The following is a 23,542-nucleotide window of genomic DNA, read 5'->3' as shown; positions in this document are numbered from 1 at the left end:
AAAATCAAAACATAAAAGAGAAACAATATTGTAACAACAATAAAGACTTTAAAAGAGACATCAAAAAAATCTAAAATATAGATAACCTCTGGAGTTGCCTCTTGATAAAACCTGACGTTTATCAAGTAGGGGGATTATGCTTGGTGAGAATCAGGAAGCAAGAAAAAGAGGGCAAGGATGGCGGGCAAGCCAAGCAAGGAGGGCACTGCAGGAGGAAGTGTGCTGGGGAGAGCCCAGCACATGCAGGACGTCTCTGTTCTGGAAGATGTTCATTTGTCTGTATGCAGAAAAGAAAAGCAGCTTCAACCTAAATGCCCATCGACAGAGAAATGGATAAAGATGCGGTACATGTATACAATGGAATATTACCCAGCCGTAAAAGGAATGAAATAATGTCATGTGCAGCAACGTGGATGGACCTAAAGAGTGTCATACCAAGTCAGACAGAGAGGGAGAAATATTGTATGGAATCCCTTATTTGTGGAAATGATACAAATGGACTTAAAAATCAGAAAGAGACCCACAGACTTAGAAAACAAACTCATGGCTGCCGGCAGGGAAGGGATAGGTAGGGGTCTGGAAAGGTCATATACACACTGCTGTATTCAGAATGAATAATCAACAAGGACCTACTGTATAGCACATGGAACTCTGCTCAATGTTATGTGCCAGCCTGGATGGGAAGGGGCTTGAGGGAGAATGGATACATGTATATGTATGGCTGAGTCCCTTTGCTGTTCACCTGAGACTGCCACAACATTGCTAATCAGCTATTCCCCAATACGAAATAACGAGTTTAAAGTTTGAAAAAAAAAAAGAAAGGAAGCTTCTTTCACATCAACGTTAAATGAAGAAATTGGCACCATGCTTCAGAAACGCCACGATCAGTACAAGTGACCGTGTTGCAAACTTCACCCCCAACATGTACACAGAAGCTGATTGCAACCACAGGGGCAGTAACATCGCTGCCAAAGTCCACTGGGTACCCAGCACTACGCAACATGCGACAGGTTGGTCAACACTGAGCTCCTGGAATTCCAGTTCCCTTTAAAATCGATGAGCTAAGCTAGGATTGCAAAAGAGACCCATGAGGGGACAGGATTATTACTGAGCTGTGTGGTGCAAAATGTCTTTGATTGAAAAGTGGTGGACACCGTGGAAGAACCAGAAGTATCAAGACTTATATCTCAGGCGCATTTGCAAATGGACTTAGTTTCTTAATAGGCTAGGTCTGAAGGCTCAGAGATGTTGCCAGAGATCACAAGATTATTGCATGATGGCAAGAGCTCCTGATTCCTGGAGACAAGGAGGTCACAGCCCCACGACCACTGGCCAGGGCCATAAACCAAAGGACATTTCTCCTGTAGCAGTTGCATGGAGACACAACATTGGCATCATATTTAGTCAAAAAGCACAACAAGGGATGTACTTCATGATCCCGAGAAAGGTTTGATTGTGGCCCTTTCCAGCCACCATGTATCATAAAACTAGGGCTGGCAAGCACCCTGGGGAAGGCCCTGCCAGCTGAACGCTCACAATGTGTACACAACAGCTGTGAACCCTTTCCCGGGCCTTGCTCAGGTGCACACACACATTCAGGCTGGCCGTGCACATATACATACATGCACCAAGTAAAGATGGTGGAGACAGAGGTAGCCAGGGGAAAAAAACACGCACTTCTGCAAATACACATGGAAAATACTTTTTGGATGAGTGCTTAAAGGGAGTTAACCCAGCAAAGATGACTTATTTACCTGCCTTATCCTTTGTGGCTTGGAATGAGAATATGATGGCTAGAGCTAAACAGCCATTTTGGACCATGAGGTGTTCTTTGCAATAGATGCCAAATTCTAAGAATAGAAAGAAAGGAACCTGGAATACTGACGAATGCAGAACCACTAAATCAGCCCTAGGCTATCTACTGCTAGACTCCTTTGATATGAGATGGAAGTAAACTTCTTTATTGTGTAAAAAACAAAGAGACAAGTGCTTCTGATTCTATATGCATTCTACTACAGAGCTTCTGTAGGGTGCCAGTCCTTTTGCTGGGGAACCCTCTGTTTCATTTCCCCCTGTGTTTCCTCTTTCTGTTGGAGGTAGAGGGAAGGAGAGGCCGAGTAGAGAGGGGTTTGGGAGGAGAAAATGTATAGAGAAGATGGATCCCTAGCTGTTCCTCTTTCCCTGTATCTATTTCTCTGCTTTGTCTCCAGACCTCCTAGAACACCTTGCATGTGGTCCTGTGCTTGGTGAATGTGTTGAAAGCTTGTACCAGTTTGCTGGGGCTGCCAGAACAAAGAACCACAGCCTGGTAGCTTAAACAGAAAACATGTATGTCTTCCCAGGGCTGGATGCTGGAAGTCCACGATCGAGGAGTCAGCAAGGTTGGTTCCTTCTAGAGACCATGAAGGAAGGATCTGTGCCAGGCCTCTCTCCTGGGCTTGTAGACAGCTGTATTCTGTGTCTTCACACCGTCTTTCCGCTGTGTGTGTCTGGGTCTAAATCTCTTCTTTTAAAAAAAGTTTTTATTTATTTTCGGCTGTGTCAGGTCTTAGTTTCAATGCATGGGCTCTTCGGGGTCCTCCCTAGTTGTGGCACATGGGCTTAGCTGCCCTGCAGCATGTGGGATCTTACTTTCCCGATCAGGAACCGAACCTGCATCCCCTGCAGTAGAAGGCAGAGTCTTAACCACTAGACCACCAGGTTATTGTGGTTGTTCAGTCACTCAGTCATGTCCAACTCTTTGCAATCCCATGGACTGCAGCACACCAGGCTTCCTTGTCCTTCATTGTCTCCCAGAGTTTGCTCAAACTCATGTCTGTTGAGTCAGTGATGCCATCCAACCACCAGGGGAGTCCCTTAATCTCTTCTTTGTATACAGACACCAACCAGATTGAATCAGAGCCTCATTTTTAACTGAAAGCAGCCTCATTTTTACTTAATCCCCTCTTTAAAGACACTGCATCCAAATACAGCCACATTCTGAGGTCCCAAAAGTTAGAATTTCCACAAAACTGAGGCCAGGAAGGAAGTTAGCAAATGCACAGAGCCGGTACCATGGGCTTGGAGCCATGCCAGACAGCAGAGACCAAAGATAAGAAGATACAGTCTCATTGTGGCTGAATGACTAAAATGACAGTCCTAGCAAGTGAGTCAGTGGATGGATCGATGATGAATGAATGGGATGAACAAACATCAAAACTGCTGCTGGAGCCCAGAGAGCTGATTAGACATAACCATACTGAGTCCAGAGCATAGCTGAGTCCAGAGCCAGCAGCCCACTCCCACCTCCATCTACAAAGGGATCTCAGAGATCATTAGAGAAGCAAAGTGGCAAAGGGGTTTCTATTCCCTGTCCAGGGGAGTCTGACCAGCTCTTGGCTAAAACTAAACAGGATCAGTGTGCTCGGAGATGCTTGCAGATGAAAACCAGACTTTTCTTCATGCTTAGCCTACTACTCCGGTGGAGACCTGGGGAGACATTCCTGCTATGATTCCAGTGGCCCCAGGGCCACAAATCAGATGGAAAGGCACCAGGAGCAGCATCTCAGGTTAGCCAGGGCAGGAAGGAGGACCACCTGCCCACCAGCTGCCATGCAGTGACAGGTGGGGTACCATCCCTGGGATGTCGACACCCGTGAAATGAGTGAAAGTGTCCACACCCTCAACTCCATCCCCTGCAAATACTCTGAGCCTAGAACTGACACCAGGAGCCAGGAAGTCAATGAAGAGGAACAGAAAGGCAAGATTCCTGCCCCAGTCATTATTAACACGTGTTGCTCCTGACTGCAAGCACACCAGCCACGTCACACAATTATTATTATTATCTGCCCTGTGGCTGTTTACTTAATCAGTCTTCAAAGAGATTTCTAAACAGGTCTTTTTGTGGCCTAGTAGAGGTCAGAGTTCCCAGGACCATCAGTCAGAGCCTGCAGGGGGCAGGCCAGCTGTCCATCACCCAATCGAGGCCGCTGCAAGCACAGTTTGAACCTGTTCCTGTGGCCTATGTCTGTCAGGCTCCCCGTGAACCCTGGTCATCAGTTAGTTCCTGAATTACAGCACACAGACACACACCTCAGCGGTCCTTCTCTGCTCGGATGATTCCCTTTCATTGTGTTCCAGTACATTCTCCCTTTGGCCCCAAAGGGATCGCCTCCGAGTAGCCTGTCCTTCAATTTTTACTACCGAATCTGTGGCTCAGAAGCCTTGGGTTGGTATTTCCTCTGCCCTCAGAGGGATTTTTATGGGGTTTTTATTTGGTTTCATTTTTGCCATGCTTCTCAGAACATTTCCTTTGTTCTTTTCACTCTGCTCTGAGCCTCCAAGGCCGTCCCCTCAGAAGATCACACACAGCTGTGGTCTCAAACATGTATCCCCCCAAAAAAAGATGGTTGAGGAAACCCCCATCTTTTATGGATTTTCAAGCAGTAAAATGATGGTTTCTGAGGGTTCAAAAGGCACCTCCTCCCCTTGGCCAGGCCACTCACTGCAGCCCCCACAAGCAGAAGTGAGGCGGCCAGGACCCCAGCCTACAGTGCCCAGGGTTAGCGGACCTACTGTTTGTCTACCTAAGATGGGCGCCCCCTTCTTTGAAAAATACTGCCACCCCTGAACTGATCATAGCAACCAAATGTGGGCAGCCTCCTGCTCAGAGATCGTCCCCTGACCACAGAGATGGAACCGGGAACTATCGTCTGACCCCCGCAAAGGCCATCAGGTGGAACTTTTGAACTCTCGGCCCCCTCTCCAGCAGTGAAGCTGGGAGGTGTGATAAGCAGAAGCTGCTGTCCTGTACATTCCCTGCCATGTAGAGAAAGCTTATCAAAGAGATTGACATCCATATCGGGGTAGATGAGACCAAGATTGAGTAAGTGATGAGAGCGCCTGGCAGGGTCAGGTCCCATTTCAGGCATACTTAAGAGTCCCTTTTTGAAGCCCTGAGTGATCTGGGTCACATTTCTCTTTCGTGTGGCTAATCAGCCCTGGGATTTCTTTGGAAGGAATGATGCTAAAGCTGAAACTCCAGTACTTTGGCCACCTCATGCGAAGAGTTGACTCATTGGAAAAGACTCTGATGCTGGGAGAGATTGGGGGCAGGAGGAGAAGGGGACGACAGAGGATGAGATGGCTGGATGGCATCACAGACTCGATGGACGTGAGTCTGAGTGAACTCCAGGAGTTGGTGATGGACAGGGAGGCCTGGCGTGCTGCAATTCACGGGGTCACAAAGAGTCAGACACGACTGAGTGACTGAACTGAACTGAACTGAATAATAGCTTCCCCATGAAACTCACCAGTGAGTGGACTCTGGCCATCCTGCCCAAGCAAGACCAGCTGTCCTCAGCTTTGGCCATGGGAACAGGAGGGAAAGGAGAGAAGGGACCATCATCCAAGTTTGTTTAGGACGCTGAAATACAGAACCCCTGTTGCTACTCTTGAGAGGATTTCACGTCTTTATCAAGTCAGTACTTTCAGGATTGGACACTCTCAGGCAGAGGTCATTATCTGGATAGCTAAAGTGTTTCTTAGTACAGGATTCAGTGATGGTGGTGATGGTGTGTAAGCAGCACACAGAGGATGGAGGTGATTATGACTCTGCTCACGGCAAGGCCCCTGTGTACCATGATGGACAGATGGACTCCATGCAAGTTAGTTCAGCACGTCTGACACCTGCCAAAGCCGAGCCCCTCGGAGCCCAAATGTTCTTCCAAATATGACCCCCAAATCAAGGAAGCTCCCTAGATGGCCACAGACCTAGAGTGGCTTCTGCTCCCCAGCTCACTCGTCTCTCTCAGCTGGAAGCACAGGCAGGCCTCAAGTCAGAAGGGCTTACCCAACGAGGAGGGAGGCAGAGAGTTCAGCCTAATCCCCTTACCCATCCCAAAGGGTCGGAGGAAAGCCAGCAACCACAGGGGTCAGCGCCTCTGTTCTGACTCCAAAGATTCTAGCTAAAGCAGCCCAGGGCCCCGGCACCACCCTAAAAAACGGATCCAATCTTGAGTCAGAGAGGAAGCCGACAGTCACTGAATCACCCGTCCACTTCCTTCTACCCACAGCCGCTGGGCCAAGACCAGCAGCCACTTCCAAGGGGCAGCTCGGTGACCAGTGCTCGGAAAAGCTGAGGCTCTGCAGAAGGGCTAGCAGGGCCGAACCACCAAGACCCACTTCCCCGAGGTGCGCCCCCCACCCCGCCCGCTGCGTTTTCCAAAGTAAAGCTTCACGTCTTGTGACAGCCCCGTTCCTGTCCTGTGCTGCCCTTGGCTGGGTTATTTTTCACTTCCCTGTTCAGAACACAGCCACACTTTCCAAATGCCGTGAATCATCACCACGGAGCAACGGCCATTCAGCCGGGCAGGAAACCACGGAGGGGCAGACCTAGAAGGAACCGCAATCCTGCAGCTGACTCTGGTGCGCCTGGGCATCCCGAGGCCACCATAAAGACTAGGGGACGGAGCTGCCACTCTGGGGACTCATTCTCCTCCATTGTCTGCCACGGCTGTCCTCCACTCTCTGATCCACCCTTGCCCTGAGTTCCAGGCAGCATTTCTGACTTTGTTCTTATGGCTTTCTTGGTTGTGTTGGCTAACGTGAAGCTGTCATCTTCCCGTGCTGGGAGGGAGAGAAATGGGCAGATCCATTCAAGACCCAGGGAGCTGGGACTTCCCTGGTGGTCCAGTAGTTAAGAATCCACCTTCCAGTGCAGGGGACCCGGATTCGATCCCTGGTCTGGAAAGTAGGATCCCACATGCTGCAGGGCAACTAAGCCTGTGCGCTGCAACTGACAAAGTCCTTGTGCTGAAACAAAGTGCCTGAGCAGCCAAACAAGTCGGGGAAGCTGAAATAGGGATGCAGCAGAGTGGAGTGAACATGGAGTCGGCTCTCTGCCTGCAAGCAGTCTTGCAAGAATGTTACAAAGGTCATCCCTGTCATCCAAGCCTCTTGTTGACCGACACCATGTGGCCTTCCAGATGCCATTCAGTAAGCACCCGAAAGTAGTCACCAGTGATCCTATGAATAAATCAATCAATGAAAGAGTATCGTCCTCAAAGAGCTTCAAACTGTCCTGTGCTAGGCAACTGGCCCCTCTGAATAGTAACTCTGCTTTTGTGCCAGTGTTCTCGTGTAATAAGGAGAACCTAATTTGAAGTCATTATTTTTGCCTCTATTCAATCATAGACAATGCTACTTGAAAGTAAAGCAATCTTAGGACTTCCCTGGAGATCCTAGTGGTTACAATTCTGAGCTCCCGCTGCAGGAAGTGCAGGCTTGGTCCCTGGTCAGGGAACTAAGATCCTGAGTGCCGAGAGGCACGGCTAAAAAAAATGTAAAACAACCTAAGAAACGCAAATCAATATGACAATACTGCATCAGTTTTAACCTATCAGATTGACTAAAACCTTAAATATTAACAGTGGCCAGAGAGTGAGAAACGAGCACTGCCCTATACTGTTGGTGGATGTGGAGTGTTACACATTTTCTGGAGGCAGTTTGATCCTGTGTATTACCATTATTAATGAGTAACATTGACTCCTTCATTTCAAGGCTAGACATTTAGCCTCAGCTGAACGATCAGGAAAATGCACAAAAATGTAAGTACAAAGAAAGTCACATGACTGTGTGGTAAATAAATACAAAACAAAACCAAGAAAACAGGAAACAACCTAGATGTGATTGAGCCAGTGAATTATACCCCACTTAATAAACTATTAATGCTATGTAATCGTTGGGACCTCCCAACGGGAGACTAAGACTAAGATGCTAAGACTCCATGCTCCCAAAGCAGGGAAGCTGGATTCAGTCCCTGGTCAGGGAACTAGATCCCACATGCCACAACTAAAAGAGTCTGTGTGCCGCAACTAAGACCCAGCAAAACCAAATAAATAAATATTTATTGTAAATAAATAAATAAATAAAAGTACTGTGCAACTTTGTTGTTGGACGTGTACATGCAAAGCCATAGAACAATATTCGCATGGATCATCAGTCTTGTCCGACTCTGTGTGACCCTACGGACTCCCCAGCTTCCTCTGTCATAGGATAGGCAAGAATACTGGAGTGGGTTGCCAGGCCCTCTTCCAGGGGATCTTCCTGACCCAGGGATCGAACCCAGGTCTCTACCTGGGTCTCTTAAGTTTACCTGCATTGGCAGGCAGGTTCTTTGCCACTAGCACCACCTAGGAAGTCCCTAATAATAATAATATTCGCCTGGATGATTTTGATAGAAGTAGCAGCAGGAAACAGAATATGTGCAGCCCATCTGTGGACTTGTTGATGGCGTGTAGGCCTAAAAGAGACACCTGAAAGGTTTATCAAGTTGTTAGCACTGCTCATCTCTGTGGAGGTGGATTTCAAGGTGATTTTTACCTTTTCCATATTTTCTGTACTTCTTAAAATTGTTGCTAAGAAACACAAAGCATTTTTATGATCAGAGAAAATTATGTATCTGTTTTCATTTTAAAACTGAAAGTAAGATAAAAGTAAGTAAGCCCAAAAGTAAGCCTATGTCCCTGACAAGCTGTATCTGGCCAAGATAAATTGCATGTCCTCTTTCTGGTAGAAGGTGGACTGTGCACCATTCTGCCAGGGGGCTTTGGGCTCTGAATTGTTTCTCTTGAATTCTGAAGAGTTGAACTGGGTCCCCCATGTTACCTTTTTTTTGTTTTGGCCATGCCATGCAGTATGAGGGATCTGAGTTCCCCACCAGGGATCGAACCTGTGCCCTCTGCAGTGGAAGCACAGAGTCCCAACTACTGACCACCAGAGAAGTCCCACATCTAGGTATTTTTAACCAAGAGATCATGTATTAATATTTTTCTAAAATGGGATTATAGAACTTTCATATATTTCCAAAGGGACCCATTGCAGATCAAAAATTAAGAGCCAGTGAATGACGGGGAGGGGGTGGCTAGAAGAACCAGTGAATGAGAATATGGGTTGTAAACTAGCTTTCAGTTCAGTTCAGTTCAGTCGCTCAGTCGTGTCCAACTCTTTGCAACCCCATGAATCACAGCCCGCCAGGCCTCCCTGTCCATCACCAACTCCTGGAGTTCACTCAGACTCACGTCCATCGAGTCCGTGATGCCATCCAGCCATCTCATCCTCTGTCGTCCCCTTCTCCTCCTGCCCACAATCCCTCCCAGCATCAGTCTTTTCCAATGAGTCAATTCTTCACATGAGGTGGCCAAAGTACTGGAGTTTCAGCTTTAGCATCATTCCTTCCAAAGAAATCCCAGGGCTGATTTCCTTCAGAATGGACTGGTTGGATCTCCTTGCAGTCCCAGGGACTCTCAAGAGTCTTCTCCAACACCACAGTTCAAAAGCATCAATTCTTCGGCGCTCAGCTTTCTTCACAGTCCAACTCTCACATCCATACATGACCACAGGAAAAACCATAGCCTTGACTAGACGGACCTTAGTCGGCAAAGTAATGTCTCTGCTTTTGAATATACTATCTAGGTTGGTCATAACTTTTCTTCCAAGGAGTAAGTGTCTTTTAATTTCATGGCTGCAATCACCATCTGCAGTGATTTTGGAGCCCCCCAAAATAAAGTCTGACACTCTTTCCACTGTTTCCCCATCTATTTCCCAAGAAGTGATGGGACCAGATGCCATGATCTTTGTTTTCTGAATGTTGAGCTTTAAGCCAACCTTTTCACTCTTCTCTTTCACTTTCATCAAGAGGCTTTTGAGTTCCTCTTCACTTTCTGCCATAAGGGTGGCGTCATCTGCATATCTGAGGTGATTGATATTTCTCCCGGCAATCTTGATTCCAGCTTGTGTTTCTTCCAGTCCAGCGTTTCTCATGATGTACTCTGCACATAAGTTAAATAAGCAGGGTGACAATAGACAGCCTTGACGTACTCCTTTTCCTATTTGGAACCAGTCTGTTGTTCCATGTCCAGTTCTAACTGTTGCTTCCTGACCTACATACAGATTTCTTAAGAGGCAGGTCAGGTGGTCTGGTATTCCCATCTCTTTCAGAATTTTCCACAGTTTATTGTGATCCACACAGTCAAAGGCTTTGGCATAGTCAATAAAGCAGAAATAGATGTTTTTCTGGAACTTTCTTGCTTTTTCCATGATCCAGCGGATGTTGGCAATTTGATCTCTGTTTCCTCTGCCTTTTCTAAAACCAGCTTGAACATCAGGAAGTTCATGGTTCACGTATTGCTGAAGCCTTTCTTGGAGAATTTTGAGCATTACTTTACTAGCATGTGAGATGAGTGTAATTGTGCAGTAGTTTGAGCATTCCAAGCTAGCTTTACAGAAAGTAAATATTTTGACTCTGCAGACTGTATGAACTCTGTCCCAGCTACTCAACTCTGCCCTTGTACTCTGAAACCAATCACAGATCATCTACCAACAAATGGGTGAAGTTGAGTTCCAATAAAACTTTATTGACAAAATCAGGCTGTGGGACAGATTTGGCCCAGGCAGTAGGGTGCCAACACCATGCCTACCCACCTCCCACCCCCACCCCACCCTGCTCGCAACAGAATCCAAGTAATCAATGACCTTTCCTTTATTTCAGATTCTGCTTCTGGTCAGGAACCAAAGGATTCCTGCAGTGGGATCCAGCTCTTCAACAGAGACCACCAAGGAAGTTGGGAAACACATAAAAGGAATTTGCTTCACTTTTTCATTAAACAACAAGTCCTTTGAATTCCTAATTGGAAACTTTCACACATGAATTGAGGTAGTTGCAACTCATTTCCTGCAGTTCTCCTGCCCTCCTTCATTTGGAGCAAAATAATTGTTGAATTGTGGAGCGTGACCTTTGACCTCTGATGGCTGCCTGCAATCTACTTTCCTGGCTCATTTGCATAAAGGGTGTTAGAAACCCTCTGGCACCTTCTTCTCTTCTCAGATAAAATTCTGACTTCCTTGATCTACTAGGGAGTGAAACAAGATCTCAAGACAAAACAAGCCCAGGCGGGAACCGGAGATTCCCTGTCTCCTCCCGTCTTGGCCAAAAAAAAAAAAAAAAAAAACCCTCTTCAACTCAAATCAACATCTCCCTCATGGTGCTAAGTGGGGCCCTTCGAGGACCACTGCCCAGAGGACAGTCTGGATCCAGGACATCCCTGCTCTTGTACAAAAGATGAGATTTACTGACAGCAACAGAGACATTTTCTCTATTGGACCCTCAGTCAAGATGGGTCATTCCCCTGCCCCACAGACCCTCGCCCATTGACTTCTGAGAAAGCAGAGATGGAGAAAGAGCCAGGTCTAAGAAGCCTGCTTCTGCCCTGACTAGGGAGGAAGGGAAGGGCAGAGTTCAAGATGAAAAGGACAGCAGACTGCACCTCCCCTCCCCCCACATCACACAGCCTCTTCTAAATGTGGTAGCAAAAGGACTGAGTCATATAGTCCTAACAGCAACAGGCAGGTAACACGTATGTTTTTCCATCTGTGTGCCAAATATCCTTTGGGAATGCTTGCTTAGAGGTGAGGATGTGCTTCTGGGTTATTCTAGACTGTTTTCACACTTCATTAGGACACACAGGAACAGCTCTAAGGAACTCAAGAGGTGAAGAAGCCTCCTTAGAAGAGAAGAACAAAGGCAGTCAGAGACCTGGGGACATGCCAAGGATGAGCCGGCTCTGAGTCTAGGGCTCTGGCTTCCCGTCTGGTGTCCTGATCGCCAGCTGTGCCTCCATCAAGCTGGGGTCTGCTGAAAACCCAATTTCCCAACATCTCAAGTGGCTTCCAGGAGATTCAGAGGTGCCCTTTTCCTTCCTTTTTCTCTTTATATCCGGATATGCTTCCTAACCTTCCATGGAAAATCCCTGAGTCGGCCACTTCCTGTTTTTGTTTTGTTCTCTAACCAACCCCCCTTTGGCCTTTTGTCCTTTGTCTTGATCTTCATTTCAAACTGAGAAAGAATCTCCAGCTCCAAGCAGTTCCCTGGCAACTAAAATTTTCTATCTCAGCCCTGCTCACTCCCTGTAGGTTCTTCTATAAATCCTCACTCTTACTGGTCCTCACCCAAAAAGGGGATGCTAAAAAGATTCAGAGATCTGTTTGGGGAGATGCTTGCCCAATATAAATGCAAACTGTACTAACAATTGTTTTTCAGTTCCGATACACTTTTATTTGGGGTGAGGCGCATCCTTTTGCTTTGTTTGGACAGCTAGACAAGGAGCTGGAAGGGTGCCCTTGGTGATGGGCTGTGGTTTTTCCTTCTTTCCACTGTTTTGTCCCCTTCCTCTGGGCCCTGCATTCCTGGCATATTTGGAGAGAGTAGGAGTTGGCCTGAAGCCACTTTTCTAAGTATCTTCTCAGTTCTGCAGTCCAGTTTCCAAGGCAGTCTCTTTGCTTTGTTTATTCTTTGTGTCCCACTTCTGGGCAAGTACCAGATGCTACTAGATACAACTCCAGCCATGGACAGCATGCCCTGGCCAATGGCTCCAGTTCAGGCTGGCTGGAAACTCCCAGCCACCAGCTCCAGAGGGAGAACGTGTGAAACAGTCAAAGGATGTGTGAACCATGCGCCAGTCTTGGGGGGAGTTTCCCCAAACACATCTAACACATACAAAGAAAAAAGGAAGAAAGAACCAAACAGTAAACCACCACTGCCTTCAAGAATTTGCTGTGGGAGCAGGTGTCCACCGTAGCCTCATGAAAGGCTCTGGGCTGAGATATCTCCCTGGGTGACCTTTGCTAACAAAGTGACAGTCTCTGTCTGTGCTCTCTCTGGGGATGCTGTAAGAGGCTGTACCAGTGTTGAGAGCCAGGTGGTTCCAGTTGAAAAGAATGATCCAGTTGGAATGTAATATGGTAACACCTGGTTCCATCAGTGTCTGTCAAGCCCAGCTAGGTCCACCTTAAATCCTACCTCGAGGAAAGGTCCACCCAATTCATATCACAGGAAATCTGAAGTTTACTCTCTTCTCCAAATTGTTTTCAATTTCCCAGGAGGGAAAGAGATTGATTCATTCTGTTAATAAGCAAAGGTCTTATTTTTCCACCTTTGGTCATAGAAACGTCACAGGAAAAAGAAAGAAAGAAAAGCTTCATGTTCAATCAAAAAACTGTTCCAGCATTTTAAAAAAGTCAAGTGGAGATAAAACAGATGATTCTTCAGGAAAAAAAAAAAAAAAAAGTAACTGTCTCCCAAACCATAAAACTGTAAGTTATCTAATGTTTAACTCCCTCAACAAAAACCTCGTGGAATTTTTTTTTTTTTATTAGTTTAAAACAGACTATGCAGGAACAACAGCTCAAATGATTTCAGGTTTCTTATAGCTTTAGATTAATCAACCACTGGACCAAGAAAACCAAGGATGGTGATAGAATGAATGTGAGTCAAGCTATAATATACAATTCAGAGTTCTGCTAGTACACCCATATTCATAACAGCATTATTCTTATTAGCCAAGGAGTAGAAGCAGCTCATGGAGAAGGGCGTGGCAGCCTGCTCCAGAATTCTTGCCTGGAGAATCCATGAACAGAGGAGCCTGGAGGGCTATAGTCCTGAGGGTCACAAACAGTAGGACAGGACTGAAGCGACTTAGCACGCACACACGCAGAAGCAACCCACGTGTCCATCAGGAGGTGAAAAGAGAAAAACGACTTGGAATATAAATGGAATATTATTCAACGTTTAAAACAAGGAAAGTTCTGACACAGCCTACAACATGGGTGAATTTCGAGGACATTATGTAGATGAGGGCTTCCCTGGTGACTCAGATGGTATAGAATCTTCCTGTAGTGCAGGAGACCTGAGTTCAATCCCTGGGTCGGGAAAGATCCCCTGGAGATGGGAATGGCAACTCACTCCAGGATTCTTGCCTGGAGAATTCCACAGACAGAGGAACTTGGTGGGCTACAGACGATCAGGTCACAAAGAGTCAGACGTAGCCAAATACAACAAAGCAAATAAACAACTTAGCAAATAAAAAACAACAATAAACGCTACATGAACTGAACCAGTCAAAAGAAGACCAAGGACTGTCTGAGTCCTCGAGGTCCCTGCTGCTGCTGGTGCTAAGCTGCTGCAGTCGTGTCCGACTCTGTGTCACCCCATAGACGGCAGCCCACAAGGCTCCCCCGTCCCTGGGATTCTCCAGGCAAGAACACTGGAGTGGGGTGCCATTTCCTTCTCCAATGCATGAAAGTGAAAAGTGAAAGTGAAGTCGTTCAGTCGTGTCCGACCCTTAGTGACCCCATGGACTGCAGCCTACCAGGCCCCTCCGTCCATGAGATTTTCCAGGCAAGAGTACTGGAGTGGGGTGCCATTGCCTTCTCCGATACATGTATGTGTGTGTGTATGTATATATATATATATATATAAAGCTGGATCACTTTGCTGAACAACAGAAATTAATACAACATTGTAGTTCAGTTCAGTTCAGTTGCTCAGTCATGTCCAACTCTTTGCGACCCCATAAATTGCAGCACGCCAGGCCTCCCTGTCCATCACCATCTTCCGGAGATCACTCAGACTCACGTCCATCGAGTCCATGATGCCATCCATCTCATCCTCTGTCGTCCCCTTCTCCTCCTGCCCCCAATCCCTCCCAGCATCAGAGTCTTTTCCAATGAGTCAACTCTTCGCATGAGGGGGCCAAAGTACTGGAGCTTCAGCTTTAGCATCATTCCTTCCAAAGAAATCCCAGGGCTGATCTCCTTCAGAATGGACTGGTTGGATCTCCTTGCAGTCCAAGGGACTCTCAAGAGTCTTCTCCAACACCACAGTTCAAAAGCATCCATTCTTCGGCACTTACCTTCCTTCACAGTCCAACTCTCGCATCCATACATGACTAGATGGACCTTTGTGAGCAAAGTAATGTCTCTGCTTTGCAATATGCTATCTAGATTGGTCATAACTTTTCTTCCAAGGAGTAAGCGTCTTAATTTCATGGCTGCAATCACCTTCTACAGTGATTTTGAAGCCCAAAAAAATAAAGTCTGACACTGTTTCCACTGTTTCCCCATCTATTTCCCCATGAAGTGATGGGACCAGATACCATGATCTTCGTTTTCTGAATGTTGAGCTTTAAGCCAACTTTTTCACTCTCCTCTTTCACTTTCATCAAGATGCTCTTTAGTTCTTCTTCACTTTCTGCCATAAGAGTGGTGTCATCTGCATATCTGAGATGATTGATATTTCTCCTGGCAATCTTGATTCCAGCTTGTGCTTCTTCCAGCCCAGTGTTTCTCATGATGTACTCTGCAGGTGACAATAGACAGCCTTGACGTACTCCTTTTCCTATTTGGAACCAGTCTGTTGTTCCATGTCCAGTTCTAACTGTTGCTTCCTGACCTGCATATAGGTTTCTCAAGAGGCAGGTTAGGTGGTCTGGTATTCCCATCTCTCTCAGAATTTTCCACAGTTTATTGTGATCCACACAGTCAAAGACTTTGGCATAGTCAATAAAGCAGAAATAGATGTTTTTCTGGAACTCTCTTGCTTTTTCCATGATCCAGCGGATGTTGGCAATTTGATCTCTGGTTCCTCTGCCTTTTCTAAAACCAGCTTGAACATCTGGAAGTTCATGGTTCACGTACTGCCAAAGCCTGGCTTGGAGAATTTTGAGCATTACTTTACTAGAGTGTGAGATGAGTGCAATTGTGCGGTAGTTTGAGCATTCTTTGGCATTGCCTGTCTTTGGGATTGGAATGAAAACTGACCTTTTCCAGTCTTGTGGCCACTGCTGAGTTTTCCAAATTTGCTGGCATACTGAGTGCAGCACTTTCACAGCATAATCTTTCAGAATTTGAAACAGCTCCACTGGAATTCCATCACCTCCACTAGCTTTGTAGGTAGTGATGCTTTCTAAGGGCCCACTGACTTCACATCCCAAGATGTCTGGCTCTAGGTGAGTTATCACACCATCGTGATTATCTGGGTCATGAAGCTCTTTTTTGTACAGTTCTTCTGTGTATTCTTACCACCTTTTCTTAATATCTTCTGCTTCTGTTAGGTCCATAAAATTTCTGTCCTTTATTGAGCCCATCTTTGCATGAAATGTTCCCTTGTATCTCTAATTTCTTGAAGAAATCTCTAGTCTTTCCCATTCTGTTGTTTTCCTCTATTTCTTTGCATTGATCACTGAGGAAGGCTTTCTTGTCTGTTCTTGCTATTCTTTGGAACTCTGCATTCAGATTCTTATATCTTTCCTTTTCTCTTTTGCTTTTTGCTTCTCTTCTTTTCACAGCTATTTGTAAGGCCTCCCCAGACAGTCATTTTGCCTTTTTGCATTTCTTTTCCATGGCGATGGTCTTGATCCCTGTCTCCTGTACAATGTCACAAACCTCCATCCATAGTTCATCAGGCACTCTATCAGATCTAGGCCCTTAAATCTATTTCTCACTTCCACTGTATAATCATAAGGGATTTGATTTAGGTCATACCTGAATGGTCTAGTGGTTTTCCCTACTTTCTTCAATTTAAGTCTGAATTTGGCAATAAGGAGTTCATGATCTGAGCCACAGTCAGCTCCTGGTCTTGTTTTTGCTGACTGTATAGAGCTTCTCCATCTTTGGGTGCAAAGAATATAATCAATCTGATTTTGATGTTGACCATCCAGTGATGTACATGTGTGTGCAGGTGGGCCAAGAGGAGCTACTCCACGTTCAAGGTCAGGAGGGGCATCAGTGAGGAGATTCCCCTCGTCCAAGGTAAGAGAAACCCAAGTAAGACGCTAGATGTTGCAAGAGGGCATCAGAGGGCAGACACACTGAAACCATACTCACAACATTGTAAATCAACTATATTTCAATTTAAAAAGTCAGCAAACCCACCAAAAAAATAGAAATGGCTAAGATGGTAAATTTTATGTTATGTATATTTTGCCACAACCTAAGCATGTGAAAGTTGCTCACTCATGTCCGAGTCTTTACACCCCCATAGACCTGCCAGGCTTCACTGTCCATGGGAATTCCCAGGCAAGATTACTAAAGTGGGTTACCATTCCCTCCTCCAGAGGATCTTCCCAACCCAGGGACTGAACCCAGGTCTCCTGCCTTGGAGGCGGATTCTTTACCATCTGAGCCACAACTTAAGCATACTTTTCATTAAGTTTTTTTTAATTCACAGTTCTGAATAAAGACTATTGAGAGACTAAATCTGTATTCCCCTCCGTATACACATACTAACCAGCTCTTCTCTGAGAAACTCATTGATTGTGCCTTTATTTTGGAGCCCATATAGAGTCGTGAATCCACACACCCATGTTTCTGCTTCAGAACTGAGCAGGAGATACCACACATCCATGAGGCAGAAAAAGAGCAGCTCTTTGACTGATGTAAAAACCAAGGGTCGTGGAGGTTCCATAGCTGGCTTGAGGTTACACAGCTCACAGGGTCTGCCCCTGATTAAAACTCCTGGTGACATATCTCCGGATTACAGTGTTGAGTAACCAAGAGACAAGACTGACCCTGGTCTGTGGAGAGATGGGATCATGCCAGGACTGATTTTCTAAAATGGGTTCTGAAACCAGTGCCATGGCAGACAAAAACAATCCAGGAGGACTTGGCATTCATGTATTTAAAGCATGTTCACAGAGCCCCTCCATGGCTGTGCTCCCTTCTGGCTCATCATCCCGAATCCTGATCCATTCCAGTGCCTTGGGCAGTGGGGGTTGCAAGATGCAGGCATTCCAGGAAGAAATCCCAAAACAGGGTGAAAAGTGCAGAGACAGCAGAAGTTGTGAGCATGGGCGGAGCAGGGAGGGGCGCCCCAGTGCCCCCGCCCTCAGGGAGGCAGTATATCCAGCTGAGTGCTGGGCAGGTAGGTGGGGTCGGGAGCCGGGGAGAAAGCATTTCTCTGCTTTCCCTTTTTTTTTTCAATTAAAGTATGGTTGCTTAACAATACTGTATTAGTTTCAGGTATACAACATAGTGATTCAATATTTTTACAGATTATGCTCCATTTAAAGTTGTTGTTCAGTTGCTCGGTCGTGTCCAACTCTTTGCAATGCCATGGACTGCAGCACACGAGGCTTCTCTGTCCTTCACCATCTCCATTTAAAGTTATTACAAATTGATGGCTATATTTCCCTGTGCTGTACGTTATATCCTTGATGGTTATTTAATCACACTAATTTGTAATTCTTAATCCTTTACCCCCTTTTGTCCCTCCCATTTTCTCTCTCCCCACTGGTAACCACTAGCTCGTTCTCTATACCTGTGATTCTGTTTCTGTTTTATTCATTCGTTTTATTTTTTAGATTCCACATATAAGCGATAAAATAGAGTATTTATCTTTCTCTAACTTCTTTCTCCAAGCATAATATTCTCTGGATCCATCCACATTGCCACAGATGGTGGTATTTCATTCTTTACCGTGGTTGAGTAATATTCCATTGTGTATCTCTGCCATATCTTCTTAATTCACTTGTCTGTTGATGGGTGCTTGATTGCTTACATGTCTTGCCCACTGTAAATAATGCTGCTATGAACACTGAGGTCCATGTATCTTTTCCAATCTTTTTTCTTTTCAGATATATCCCCAGCAGTGGAATTGCTGGATCATATGGTAGTTCTATTTTTTCAGTTTTTTGAGCACCGTCCATACAGTTCTTCCGGAGAAGGCAATGGCACCCCACTCCAGTACTCTTGCCTGGAAAATCCCATGGACGGAGGACCCTGGTAGGCTGCAGTCCATGGGGTCACTAGGAGTCGGACATGACTGAGCGACTTCACTTTCACTTTTCACTTTCATGCATTGGAGAAGGAAATGGCAACCCACTCGTGTTCTTGCCTGGAGAATCCCAGGGACGGGGGAGCCTGGTGGGCTGCCATCTCTGGGGTTGCACAGAGTCGGACACGACTGAAGCGACTTAGCAGCAGCTGCAGCAGCAGACAGTTCTTCACAGTGGCGACAGCAATTTACATTCGCATCAGCTGCCTACAAGGGTTCCGATTTCTCCTGCTCCTTGACAACATTTGTTATTTGCAGTCTTTTTTGATGATAGCCATTCTGACAGGTGTGAGGTAATATCTCACTGGGGTTTTGCTTTGCATTTCTCTGATGATTAGCAATGTTGAATCAGCTTGCCTTTGTAGCAAAAGCCCTCAAATGAGCCTTGGGAGCAATCTTGGGGCCAAATGCTTTCACTCTGGGGTCTTAAATGTCATGTTTCCCTGATGATCTTCAAGTTTGTCTCTCCAGCCTCAACCTCACGCCCGGAGCTTCAGACTCAGACACCCCCATTCCTCAAAATGAGTCTCCTCTTCAGGGAAAAGCAGGCCCATCATCATGGACTGGCTTCCTCCCCTTCGTGCCTCATGTCACCTAGGGCGGCTCCAGCAGCTTCAGAATCTTCTACTCATGCACCCCATCACCTCTGCCCTGGAGCCTGGGCGGACCCTCCTGACCACTCTCCCCCACACCTGTGTCCACATTCCCCACACGGAAGCCTGAGGTGACGGGCACAGCTGTGAATTCATGCCAGCGAAATCATCCGTGATATGAGCAAGGGCGCACCCACTGAATCCCCTCTCCAAAGGGCTGCTTCCCTTCGGAGCATGGCCCTGCGTCAGCATACGCTAGGTTTCTCTAAACAGCACCTGCGGATGCTGAGATTAGCTCCAGACTAAGTCACTGCCCCTTCGTCTTTCTGCCTCATTTGGAGGGCTCCTCAGGGGCTGTGCCGCTGGCATGTCTCTGGCGGCCCTTCCAGAGGCCCAGAAAATGGACTGCGATGTGCCCTTGAACAGACAACACCTTTCCGAGACATGAGCCCAGTCTGTTGGTCCTGTCTCTCTGTAGCCTCGTCCCCCAGCCCCCACCTCCAGCGCTTCCCACTCCCAGTGTGTGAGCCATGGGGTGGGTCCAAGGCCACCTGCTCCTCTGTCTGCATGTGCGGTCCCTGGTCTGCCTTTCTCCCTCCTGGGACTGAGTTTTATCTGGAATGGGCCCTGGAAGCCTTCAAAGCTGGGCCCACCGGTTCCCAGGGTGAACTGAACCACAGAGACCCTTTCAGCCCTACATCCCCTTTCTGGCCTCAGCCCCACGCCACCCAGCACCTGTCTCATGTCCCAGGCCATCACAGGTGTGTTGGACAGAGAACAGACACACAGGAACAGTCCCACGCACAGGGACTGGCGTGCATGCCTCATGCCTATTGATCATACACCTAGAGAACTATGGTTTTTTATTTATTTTCAATTAGAGGATAATTTTTTTACAATGTTGTTGAGGTTTCTGCTGTATAACGATGTGATTCAGCTTTAGGTATGTATATATATGTCCCTTCCCTCTTGAGCTTCCCTCCCACCCATACCTCACTCCACCCCTCTAGGTCATAACAGAGCCCCTGGCGGAGCTCCCTGTGTTATACAGAATCTTCCCACTGGCTCGCTGTTTTACACACGGTGATGCGTATGTTTCAACACTACTCTCTCAAATTGTCCCAACTTCTCCTTCCCCCGCTGTGTCCACAAGTCTGTTCTCTAGGTTTGTGTCTCTATTCCTGCCCTGCAAATAGGAGAACTATGTTTTTGTATACACACAGGCATATGCTTGCATGTACACATGATTACATGTATGCACACACATGCATGTGGCATATGCGTGCACACTTTGTTCTTGTGCGTGCACACAGGTACATGCACACACAGGCATATGTGTGTATTTATTGTTGTTCAGTCACCCAGTCGTGTCCAGCTCTTTACAACCCCATGGACTGCAGCATGCCAGGCCTCCCTGTCCCTCACCATCTCCCTAAGTTTGCCCAAGTTCATATCCATTGCATCAGTGATGCCATCCAGCATTAGGGACTTTTCCAATGAATCTGCTATTCACATCAGATGACCAAAATACTGAGGAGCTGAGGTTGAGGAGCTTCAGCCTCAGCATCAGTCCTTCCAATGAGTATTCAAGGTTGATTTCCCTTAAGATTGACTGCTTTGCTCCCGTTGCTATCCAAGGGACTTTCAGGGGGCTTCTCCAGCACCACAATTCAAAGGCATCAATTCTTTTGCATTCTTCCTTCTTTATAGTCCAGATCTCACACTGCTGGGAAGACCACATAGCTTTGACTATATGGACCCTTGTCGGCAGAGTAATGTCTCTGCTTTTCAACACACTATCTAGGTTTGTGTGTGTGTGTATATATATGCGTGTGTATGTATGTGTGTGTACACATATATATCTACCTCTGGATTTTGTGTGCATATATGTGCGTGCATGCATGCACATGCCAAAACCAGCCCAGGACCTGGCTGGTTTTGTCAACAAAGTTTTATTGGAATATAGCCATTTCACTTATATATTTTACATATTATCTTTGACCACTTGGGAGCCCTAATTGCAGACTCGAGTAGTTGCAACAGAGTCCATCTGGTCCACAAGACCAACAATATTTATTGTCCAGTCCTTTGCAGAAAGTTTGCTGACCCCTAAGTTAAATTATGATTCTTCTATATGCAGTTATATGCAACTATTAAAATGACTACATAAATCTATAATTATGGCTCTGGAAAATTGTTATAATATATGACTAAGTAAGAAAATCAGTTGGCAAAGGTTGATTTCACCCCATTCTTATAAAAGGAAAAAATATTCAGCTTAATGTGCATATTTGTATAGAAAAATACATACATTTCCTCTAGAAAGTTATGGAAGAGGGAGATCATAGGTGATGCCTTCATTTCTTCTTTCTACTTTTATTTTTATGCTTGATTAAAAAAAAATAATGACTACACCTTACTTTTTCATTTAAAACTAATAATAGTGTTTTTTCATCTTGGGTAAAGCTGCTTGCCTCCCCCACCCCCACTGATAGCTGGAAAGGAGCGTTGGTGTTTGGTGGGACCCATGCCATGGGTCAGCCTGGCTTCTGGGAGGGGGGTTTCCTAAGAGAGGCCCAGAGAGACAGCCCCTGGGGAAAGCAGACCCCACTGATAACCTTGGAGGGGCTCAAGCCTGAGCATATTCCACAGGTTCCATCCATCACACCCTACTTGGCAGAAAAATAGACCAGAGAATCTCTTTCCCAACTCAGTCCTGGCCTCCACTGGCACAGGGCATCACAGGGCATGTAGCCTGGCACTATGTGTCTGATTGCTGTGGAAACAGAAGCACAGCGTCCAAACATGAATGGCTTGTTTTTAGAAAAGTCCCCCTCATGCCCTGGCCACACTCCAGGGGGAGCAATGCCAGTCCCTCAGCTCCCCAAATCGACTCGGTTCAGAGGATCACGGGGGTCCCCCCTCACTGCAAGAGCTGCAGGCCGTCCTTAGGGAAAAGCTCTAGAGAAAGTCCAAACCCTTACAAGCCCTGCTTCTGGAAAGAGTGCAACCATCCCCTTCACAGTCTGTTCTGAGGAACAGACCTCAGAACCCTCTGCACCACATCTCTTGGGTGCCCAGGTCCCCAGCAAATGCGTAAATGATGCTCGCTGCTCCTGGAGCCCTGGTCTCCCCTGCCACCTGTGTCGGGCATTTCTCCATCTTTCTGCATCAGGCCCATGCTATATCCAGTGGCCCAGAGAAACAGAGAGAGAAATGCTTATCTCCCAGTGAAGACACTAGAGCCCCTGCCCTGCTGTCATTTATCTGTAGGTTTCACCACATCAGCAGCGTCAAGGAAAAGAGAGCAAGTACAGACTTCTTGCTAGAGTGGATCATGAGCCTGGCAGGTTTTGAAGGAAGGTGGAGATAGAGAACAGGAGAGTGTGGGAGACTGTTTCACTTCCCTGGGCAGTGTTTCCAACATTCCAGAGGTAGCAAGGATGCAGCTGTCCCTCCTCCATTTCCCTGTGTGACTGGAGTTGCAGAGGTTGGTTGTCTCAAAGCAAAGATTGCCCTGGGCCCCGCTTGTATGCAAATCTCTGTAAAGAAGAAGGCTGTGTTCTCCTGGACTGGCGCCTGGGTTTCTCCTTTGCTCCCATGTTCTGCCTTCTCCATTTTGAGTGAACCAGCGGCCCTGGCCCCAGAGAGCAAGTCAAGGCCTCTCTGGGTGTGGTCAAGAGCTTACATGGCCCCTTATTTTGTTAGTCGGCATCATGCATCAACCTTTATTCATGCCCTATAAAGCTATAGCCTTTAACGTTACTCTCGTCCACACCTACGATTCTCCATCAGAGCAATTTGCTGTGGAGAAAGAGCCCTCGAGGAAGCAGCCATGAGTCACAGCTTCTCGTGGCCCTGCCCACCCAAGAGGGACCTCAGTGAACAGGCGTGTTTGATTCTGTGGGATGTGGAAGAGGTGACTGAGCTTATCCATGTTCCTAAGGTCAAGGGACTTTTCACAATGAATGGAAGCAGTAGAACTTTGTGTCAGTGGGAATGGATAGAGAAGATGTGGTCCATAAATACAATGGAATATTACTCAGCCATAAAAAAGAATGAAATAATGCCATTTGCAGCAACATAGATAGGGCCAGAGATGACCATGCTAAGTGAAGTAAGTCAGGCAGAGAAAGACATCATATGATATCACTCATCAGTGGAATCCAATTTTTAAAAGGATACAAAGGAACTTATTTACAAAACAGAAAAGACTTACTGAAAACAAATTTATGGCTACCAAAGGAGAAATGTAGCGGGGGAAGGGATAAATCAGGAGCTTCAGCTTAACAGAGACACACTA

General features: G+C 46.5%; 1 long non-coding RNA gene across 1 annotated transcript; it reads left to right on the top strand.

Moving 5' to 3' along the window:
* Positions 1 to 472: 472 nt before the first annotated feature.
* On the top strand, positions 473 to 13,157 carry LOC120860502. Its single transcript, XR_005720339.1, has 2 exons — positions 473 to 2,381; positions 10,529 to 13,157. It is a non-coding gene; the product is annotated as an uncharacterized LOC120860502 (long non-coding RNA).
* Positions 13,158 to 23,542: the final 10,385 nt, after the last annotated feature.

The sequence above is a fragment of the Oryx dammah genome, unplaced genomic scaffold (assembly GCF_014754425.2).
Source record: "Oryx dammah isolate SB20612 unplaced genomic scaffold, SCBI_Odam_1.1 HiC_scaffold_11077, whole genome shotgun sequence".
Classification (NCBI taxonomy): domain Eukaryota; kingdom Metazoa; phylum Chordata; class Mammalia; order Artiodactyla; family Bovidae; genus Oryx; species Oryx dammah.
Note: the sequence above shows the minus strand (reverse complement) of the source record. Positions and strands in the feature narration are given on the sequence as shown.